The sequence below is a fragment of the Lissotriton vulgaris genome, chromosome 4_1 (genome assembly GCF_964263255.1).
Source record: "Lissotriton vulgaris chromosome 4_1, aLisVul1.2, whole genome shotgun sequence".
Lineage (NCBI taxonomy): Eukaryota > Metazoa > Chordata > Amphibia > Caudata > Salamandridae > Lissotriton > Lissotriton vulgaris.
In genome coordinates, this window is record NC_141691.1 from 690,537,726 (window position 1) to 690,547,436 (window position 9,711).

Consider the following 9,711-nt stretch of genomic DNA (forward strand, 5'->3'; position numbering starts at 1 on the left):
CTGCCTTTTGAATAAACAGGACAAAGTGTGAAAGGTGCCATCCTCTGAACACTATTTCATTATGAAGCCCTAAGGAAATGACAACGCCGTGTCTCAATAGTTCAATTTCAGATTTTAATTGGCAAAGTCGGACGCGTTTTGCCTGAACCAAAAGGCTTGTTCAGGCAGAACGGGTCCGACTTTGACGATTAAAATCTGAAATTCAACTATTGAGACACGGCGTCATCATTTCCTTAGTTCTAAGGAGGTTGTTGTTTATGTTAACGGACCGGGCTTGCAAGGTCCGATTCGATGACGCGCCCTCTGTTTTAGCGAGCGGCAGCTGTTTGCAAGCAGTAGAAAGGAATATATATATATATATATATATATATATATATATATATATATATATACTACCTACTGGCGGTCGCCAGTAGGTAGTTATAGTTAGGATTATTTTGTATAGGGAATTTGCAACATTTTTGGGGCCGGTTGAGGAATCTTCCTGAAATTTTCCTCAAATTTACCTCGCAGCGCTCCGCTCCTTCCCTGAAAGTTTGGGGGGGATTCGTCAAGCGGGGGCCGAGATAAAAGGGGGGTCCCAAAATGTGGTTTCCCCATGTTAATTTCCATAGGGCGGTTGAACTCACTTTTAGCCCAAACGGCTGAATGGATTTCCACCAAACTTGGCAAAATTGTAGGAACTGGTAGCCCGATGTGCCTTTGCTATGTCTCAAGATATGTGCTCCAGTGGATTTTGAGTAATTTAGGTTAAAAAAAATATATATCTATAAGCGCACCCCGGTACGCGCACTGGGGCGCGATCCAGCGCGCTAAGCGAGTTCGCGAGCGGAAAGCTGATTGGCTCTCGGGTGCCTGTCAACATTCCAAACAGGCCGGAGTGGCCGCCATCTTGTGTCTCGGTAGGATCGAGACACAAGAGGTGGCAAAAACAAAGGGGGAAATGACCAAAAGGGGGCAGGGTAGACCCCCCTGACCCCCTAGGTTTGATGTGGAAGCCATGTTTTTTTTTTTTTGATTTGCGCGGGGGAGCACCCGGTACGCGCACCGGGGAGCGTACCGTGGGGAAAAAAAGAATGACAGATTTTTTTTTAAATGAAGCATTTTTCAATAAATTGGAGGTAGTTCTAAAAAGAACTGTTTTTTTATTCTTTTTGTTGTTTTATATTTTTTTTGATTTTTTGAAATTTATTTACTTTTTTTGGCTTTTATGAACTGTTTTATATTTTTTTTTTAATTTTTATGTGGAGAAACAAAAAACAGGAAATTGTAAACGGCTCAACTGGAGCAAAAAAAATCAGGAAAAAAATAATGTTTTTTTCTGCAGATATGGTTATCTCCTGCACAGTTGATTAGGTTTATACTTTTTTCGCCATATGTAATTGTAGTCCCACAATAGCTACAAACAATTTTAAAACATCCAAACTTGGTTTGGGTGTTTAGGACCATCTCCCTTGTCTCTGGACCCGATGGAGTGGGTTCTTTGCTTGTTGAGGTTCTGGAAGAAGATTGGGGAAGGTTTCTGGACAGTTCTCTCACCTCTGCCGCAGAATAGTTGTTAGGATGCTTGCGTTGCATGTCGCGAATCATGGTGTAATTACCAAAATAATATTTTTTTGTAGGGTTCCCCCTGGAAAGTTCACAACCACAGATCAGACAAGTCTTTTTTGCCGCATTGACTTTCTTCTGGCCTTTTGGGAATTTAAAAAAATCCCACACAATGTGCTCTCTCGGTTTGTAAGGGGGATTGTCTTCAGGAAGGAACGTCCTCTCCTCCTCCTCCTCTTCTTCACCACCAATGTGGTGTTGTGGTGGTCCTTTTGGTAGTGGTGGTGGTGGTGCAGATGCTCCTGCTGCTGCTGCTACTGTAGCCATTTCTCAATGAATGAAAACAGGTCTTCCTCACTCAAAGAACAAAGTGAGAATGAGGAAAAAAGATGGGGGCTTTCATCATTAGGAAAAACAACTGTCCTGCACCAATGAAAAGTGTTATTTTTAGGTCACATGACCAGGGCTTTCATCATTTGGAAACCAAAACTGTCCTGAACCAATAAAAAGTGTTATTTTTAGGTCACATGACCCGACGCTCTTACGCTACGCGCCCTGGGGCGTGCCCCGGGGCGCGTCGCCTAAGCACGTCGGATGGTTACGTAGCGCGATCGTATGCGCTCGAGTGCTTCCGGGTGCGCTTACGCCGTGCGTATCACACGGACGCGGCTACGCAATACGTCACAATGATGTTTTTGTTCGCGGCAAAAGCGCTAACGGGACGCTCACCGGTACGCGCCCTGGGGCGCGCCACAAGACTGCTCTTACCGGTGCGCTCACCGGTACGCGCACCGGGAGAGCTCCAGGGCAAAAAAAAAAAAACATGAACAATATACATAAAAAAAAATAGTATTACATAAATATACAATAAAGGATTCATTATAAAAAAATATTACATTTTATACCTATAGAAATTTGCTATTAAAAAACCTTTGAAATTCACTGAAATAATCATAGGTTTGAGGCCCTATATATAGTTAGGAATTAGCATTTAAAAAAACCTATGAAATTCACTGAAAAAAAACAGAGGTTTCACACCAGTTATAGTTAGGAATTAGCATTTAAAAAACCTATTAAATTCACTGAAAAAAACATAGGTTTCACACCAGTTATAGTTAGCTGGAAATTTTACTGACATAAAACCATTGAAATTCCCACGTTTTAGTTAGTTGGACTCACTATAACTTGCGCGCCTGCAATGCACTGCTGATGACGTCACATATTACATCACTCATGACATGATCAGTGACATCACTCATGACATCACTGATGACACCATCCTTGTGACAGACTGACAGACCTCCTTTCAGTGTAATGTAACCCTTGAAACACATATTCAAAAATAGAAACTAACATTTTCAAAAAAATGGAGATACCCATACCAGATACAACAACCAATTCAGTAATTCCACCATCTATATACACATCCACTCATTCAGCAACAGTTCTATATAGTCACTCATACATATACTCACTCATCATATGTAGTGATACACATATACATCCTGTTACACACCGACAGTCATCCAAAAGTTACTCACACACATACTACTCGCACATGCAAATAAACTATTGAACATCTATTTATTTGCATATACAAGTATACACACACTAGCACATTACTTCTAAGGAAACTTACACATACTTACTCTCATAAACAATCACTTAAAGAAACACATACTTATTTAAACAGGAACTCTTACAATCTCTCACTCTCACATATACTTACTTACATACATCAATACTCACATATACTAGATTAAAACATATGTCGTTACTAATAAAGACACTAGTGAGACAGTCATTCACTCACTAACACACACATATACACACTCATCCACCCTTACAATCCTACACATATGGTGTCTTCAAAACACATACAAACAGTGAGTCAGTCACCAACCCATGCAGCCACTTATACACGAAGTGAAACACTGATACATATATTTCAATATTTAAAAGCTACTCCCTAATATATGTATTCCTTAAGATACACTTAATAAGCCATTTAACCAATCATTTAAAAAAAAAAACTTTTAGACACTTATTTAAACATTTATTCTTCCATCGACCTTTACATATACATAAATAAAACATATTTATTTTTTCAGAAAGACACACATTCACTGGATGGTGTCATCAGTGATGTCATGAGTGATGTCACTGACCATGTCATGAGTGATGTAATATGTGACGTCATCAGCAGTGCATTGCAGGCGCACAAGTTATAGTGAGTCCAACTAACTATAACGTGGGAATTTCAATGGTTTTATGTCAGTAAAATTTCCAGCTAACTATAACTGGTGTGAAACCTATGTTTTTTTCAGTGAATTTAATAGGTTTTTTAAATGCTAATTCCTAACTATAACTGGTGAGAAACCTCTGTTTTTTTCAGTGAATATATATATATATATATATATATATATATATATATATATATATATATATATATATATATATATATATTACCTACTGGCGTTCGCCAGTAGGTATATATAGTTAGGATTTTTTCTCTATGGGATTTTTGAAAATTCTATGTCTAATAACTTTGGCGTTTGTGGACGGAATTGGCTGAAATTCTCAGAAAAATGGCACATTTTGTTTCTGAGCAGCCCCTGAAAATTTGGGGGGGGGGGCTCGTCAAGGGGGGGCCGAGAAAAAAGGGGGGTCCCAAAACGCGTTTTTCCCATTCATTTTTCCATAGGGCAGTTGGCCTCACTTTTAGCTCGAACGGCTGAATGGATTTGCACGAAACTTGGCAAAATTGTAGGGACTGTTAGCCCGATGTGCCTTTGCTAGGTCTCAATATATGTGCTCCAGTGGATTCTGATAAATTAACGTTCAAAATAAGATATATATCTGTGACAGCGCTCCGGGCAGCGCTCTGGTCCGCGTACTTTTCGCGCAACAGAACTTTGCGAAGCGAAGCTGATTGGCTCTCCGGTGTCTGTCAACATTCTAAACAGTCCGGAGCGGCCGCCATCTTGTCTCTCGGTAGGATCGAGAGACAAGAGGAGGCCAAAACAAAGGGGAAATGAAGGAAAGGGGGCAAGGTAGACCCCTTTTGACCCCCTAGGATTGATGAGGGGGATATTATAGAGCCACGCGGGGCAAAATAAAATCCGATTTTTTCGCCGTAGAGACGCGTCTTGGTACGCGAACCGGGCAGCTAACCGGGCAGCTAACCGGCAGTGTAACGGGAGTCTGAGGAGTAGCTGATTGGCTGTCAACATTGTAAACAGTCCGGAGCAGCCGCCATCTTGTCTTTCGGTAGGATCGAGAGACAAGAGGAGGCCAAAACAAAGGGGGAAATGAAGGAAAGGGGGCAAGGTAGACCCCTTCTGACCCCCTAGGATTGATAAGGGGGATATTATAGAGCCACGCGGGGCAAAAAAAAAAATGCCATTTTTCGCCGTAGAGGCCCGTCCCGGTACGCGAACCGGGCAGCTAACTGGGCAGCTAACCGGCAGCGTAACGGGAGTCTGAGGAGAAGCTGATTGGCTGTTAACATTGTAAACAGTCTGGAGCGGCCGCCATCTTGTCTCTCGGTGGGATCGAGAGACAAGAGGTGGAAACAAAAAGGTGTAAATGAAGGAAAGGGGTAAGGTAGACCCCTCCTGAACCCCTAGGATTGATGAGGGGGCTATTAAAGTTCCCCGCGGGGCAAAAGAAAAAAAAATAGCGATTTTTCGCGGTAGAGGTGCTTCCCGGTACGTTAACCGGGCAGCTAACCGGCAGCGTAACGGGAGTCCGACATATTGTGTTTTTGGAACGTTTGTGATATGTGCACGTGTGGATTTTGTCTAATTAAGGTTAAAAATATATATATATATATCTGTAAGCGTGCTCTGGCGCGCTTACGTTACGGGTTTTGTTTGCGCTGCAGAGACGATACGTCACGGTTATGCGATGCATCATGAGGCGTCTCACGGGCTACGTGATACGTCACGTAATAAAGAATATATTTTACAGCTATAGATATTAACTTTTAAAAAACCAATGAAATTCACTGAAAAAAACATAGGTTATAGACCATATATAGTTAGGAATTTGCATTTACAAAACCTTGAAAATTCACTGAAAAAACCATAGGTTATAGACCATATATAGTTAGGGATTAGCATTTACAAAACCTTATTTTACTCGCACAAAACCATTGAAATTCCATATATAGTTAGTTGCACTAACTATATATCGCGCACCCGCAATCCACTGCTAATGATGTCACATATTACATCATTCATGACATGGTCAGTGACATCACTGATGACATCACTGATGACATCTCAAATGACATCACCGATGACATCACTGATGACATCTCAAATGACATCACTGATGACATCACTGACATCTCATTTGACATTACTGATCACATCACTGATGATATCATTTATGTGATAATACAATGAACATCTTCAGACTCTAATATAACCTTAGATACAATTAGTATAAACAGACTCTCACAGACTGTCACTTATCCATGGAGTTACTCACACACCTAGTCAGTCATGCAAAAAAACAATCACACCTCCATTTCCTCAACTATACAGTTATACACACCTTACTTATTCAAACATATACTAACACATATTTACTCTCTTATACAATCCCTGATACAAGTTCACAATGATCCATACAGCCACTCTCACATTCACTGGCTCTTATGTTCAGTTATTTATATATGTCAACTCTCACATGGACTGTGTTTTACATATGTTCTTACTTTGACATGTAGCACTGAGATATCCATTCACTCACCAATACACTCATGCACACAGTCAACTGTCCATACAGCTGTTTCCACATGCACTTTTGAACCCATACATTTAGTGAATCAACTGCTCACACATCTATGCACAGAGTCATACACCTCCCAGCCACCCACACACATACTCAGTCTCCCATACAAATACTTGGGCAACCATTCAATAACCCACATAGTTACTCATATAGCTACTGATTTAAACATGCAGCAGTTTACAGAACAACATATATAATGATTGGCAAATTAAGACAGTTTAGTCTCTAACCCATGCACTCAGTGAGACACATTTAATCATTCTCTCATACAGTCAGTCATGCACCTACTAAATCCTTCATCCAGACACTTATACATCCACTCATTCTTCAATATGTAAGACATATTTTAACTTTAAAGAAACATACAGTCACTGGGTGTTGTCATCAGTGATGTCATCAGTGATGTCATTTGAGATGTCATCAGTGATGTCATCAGTGATGTCACTGACCATGTCATGAATGATGTAATATGTGACATCATTAGCAGTGGATTGCGGGTGCGCGATATATAGTTAGTGCAACTAACTATATATGGAATTTCAATGGTTTTGTGCGGGTAAAATAAGGTTTTGTAAATGCTAATCCCTAACTATATATGGTCTATAACCTATGGTTTTTTCAGTGAATATATATATATATATATATATATATATATATATATATAATGTATATATATATATATAACCTACTGGCGGTCGCTTTTTTTCAATGCAAAATCTCAAAATTCTATTTGGAATAACTTTGGCGCCGGTTGTTGAATCTGCCTGAAAACTTCCTCAAATTTGCCCCGCGGAGCTCCGGTCCTTCCTTGAGAGTTTTGGGGGGATTCGTCAAGCGGGGGCCGACATAAAATGGGGGTCCCAAAACGTGTTTTCCCCATGTTAATTTCCATAGGGCGGTCAAACTCACTTTTAGCCCGAACGGCTGAATGGATACCACCAAACTTGGCAAAATTGTAGGGACTGGTAGCCCGATGTGCCTTTGCTATGTCTCAAGATATGTGCTCCAGTGAATTTTGAGTAATTTAGGTTCAAAAAAATATATATATCTATGGCGCGCCACACGAGGTGCGCACGGAAAGCTGATTGGCTCTCGGTGTCTGTAAACATTCGAAACAGTCCGGAGCAGCCGCCATCTTGTGTCTCGGTAGAATCGAGACACAAGAGGTAGATTAAAAAAAGGGGGAAATGACCATAAGGGGCCAGGGATAGACCCCCCTGACCGCCTAGGTTTGATGTGGGGGCCATAAAAGGGCCCAGCGGGGCAAAAAAAACATATATTTTTTTGATTTGCGCGGGGGGAGCGCCCGGCACGCGCACCGGGGAGTGGACCGGGGAGCGGACCATGGGGAAAGAAGAATGACAGAGTTTTAAAAAAATTTAGCCTTTTTTTAATAAATTGGAGGTAGTTCTAAAAAGAACTGTTTTTTTTCTTCTTTTTGTTTTTTTATATTTTTTTATTGTTTTTTTGAACATTTTTAACTTTTTTTGGGTTTTCTGAAGTTTTATATTATTTTTGTATTTTTCATGGGGAGAAACGAAAAAACAGGGAATTGAAAAGTGCGCTGGGGATGCCCAGACGTGGGTCCCAGGCACTCCACACCACTTGGAGTCAAGCTAGCCGGGCTGATGAGAGGTGTTACCTCGAAACCGGTCCGGTCCTCGGATGCTTGATTCCGTTCTAGGAAGGACATGGCTTTTGTAGTTCGGACTGGACTGTTCCCATGGGGCAACAGGGTCAGAGCTGATTTGCATATCGCCATTGTCTAACCCAGGGTGGTGTGGAGTGCAAAAAAACGATGGATTTGGGCCCAGATCTTTTGACTGGGGGAGTGTGTGACATTGATCCACATTCAGTCCATCACTTGTTGTTTTTGCAATTGCCGCCCTAAGTGCGCTGGGGATGCCCAGACGTGGGTCCCAGGCACTCCACACCACTTGGAGTCAAGCTAGCCGGGCTGATGAGAGGTGTTACCTCGAAACCGGTCCGGTCCTCGGATGCTTGATTCCGTTCTAGGAAGGACATGGCTTTTGTAGTTCGGACTGGACTGTTCCCATGGGGCAACAGGGTCAGAGCTGATTTGCATATCGCCATTGTCTAACCCAGGGTGGTGTGGAGTGCAAAAAAACGATGGATTTGGGCCCAGATCTTTTGACTGGGGGAGTGTGTGACATTGATCCACATTCAGTCCATCACTTGTTGTTTTTGCAATTGCCGCCCTAAGTGCGCTGGGGATGCCCAGACGTGGGTCCCAGGCACTCCACACCACTTGGAGTCAAGCTAGCCGGGCTGATGAGAGGTGTTACCTCGAAACCGGTCCGGTCCTCGGATGCTTGATTCCGTTCTAGGAAGGACATGGCTTTTGTAGTTCGGACTGGACTGTTCCCATGGGGCAACAGGGTCAGAGCTGATTTGCATATCGCCATTGTCTAACCCAGGGTGGTGTGGAGTGCAAAAAAACGATGGATTTGGGCCCAGATCTTTTGACTGGGGGAGTGTGTGACATTGATCCACATTCAGTCCATCACTTGTTGTTTTTGCAATTGCCGCCCTAAGTGCGCTGGGGATGCCCAGACGTGGGTCCCAGGCACTCCACACCACTTGGAGTCAAGCTAGCCGGGCTGATGAGAGGTGTTACCTCGAAACCGGTCCGGTCCTCGGATGCTTGATTCCGTTCTAGGAAGGACATGGCTTTTGTAGTTCGGACTGGACTGTTCCCATGGGGCAACAGGGTCAGAGCTGATTTGCATATCGCCATTGTCTAACCCAGGGTGGTGTGGAGTGCAAAAAAACGATGGATTTGGGCCCAGATCTTTTGACTGGGGGAGTGTGTGACATTGATCCACATTCAGTCCATCACTTGTTGTTTTTGCAATTGCCGCCCTAAGTGCGCTGGGGATGCCCAGACGTGGGTCCCAGGCACTCCACACCACTTGGAGTCAAGCTAGCCGGGCTGATGAGAGGTGTTACCTCGAAACCGGTCCGGTCCTCGGATGCTTGATTCCGTTCTAGGAAGGACATGGCTTTTGTAGTTCGGACTGGACTGTTCCCATGGGGCAACAGGGTCAGAGCTGATTTGCATATCGCCATTGTCTAACCCAGGGTGGTGTGGAGTGCAAAAAAACGATGGATTTGGGCCCAGATCTTTTGACTGGGGGAGTGTGTGACATTGATCCACATTCAGTCCATCACTTGTTGTTTTTGCAATTGCCGCCCTAAGTGCGCTGGGGATGCCCAGACGTGGGTCCCAGGCACTCCACACCACTTGGAGTCAAGCTAGCCGGGCTGATGAGAGGTGTTACCTCGAAACCGGTCCGGTCCTCGGATGCTTGATTCCGTTCTAGGAAGGACATGGCTTTT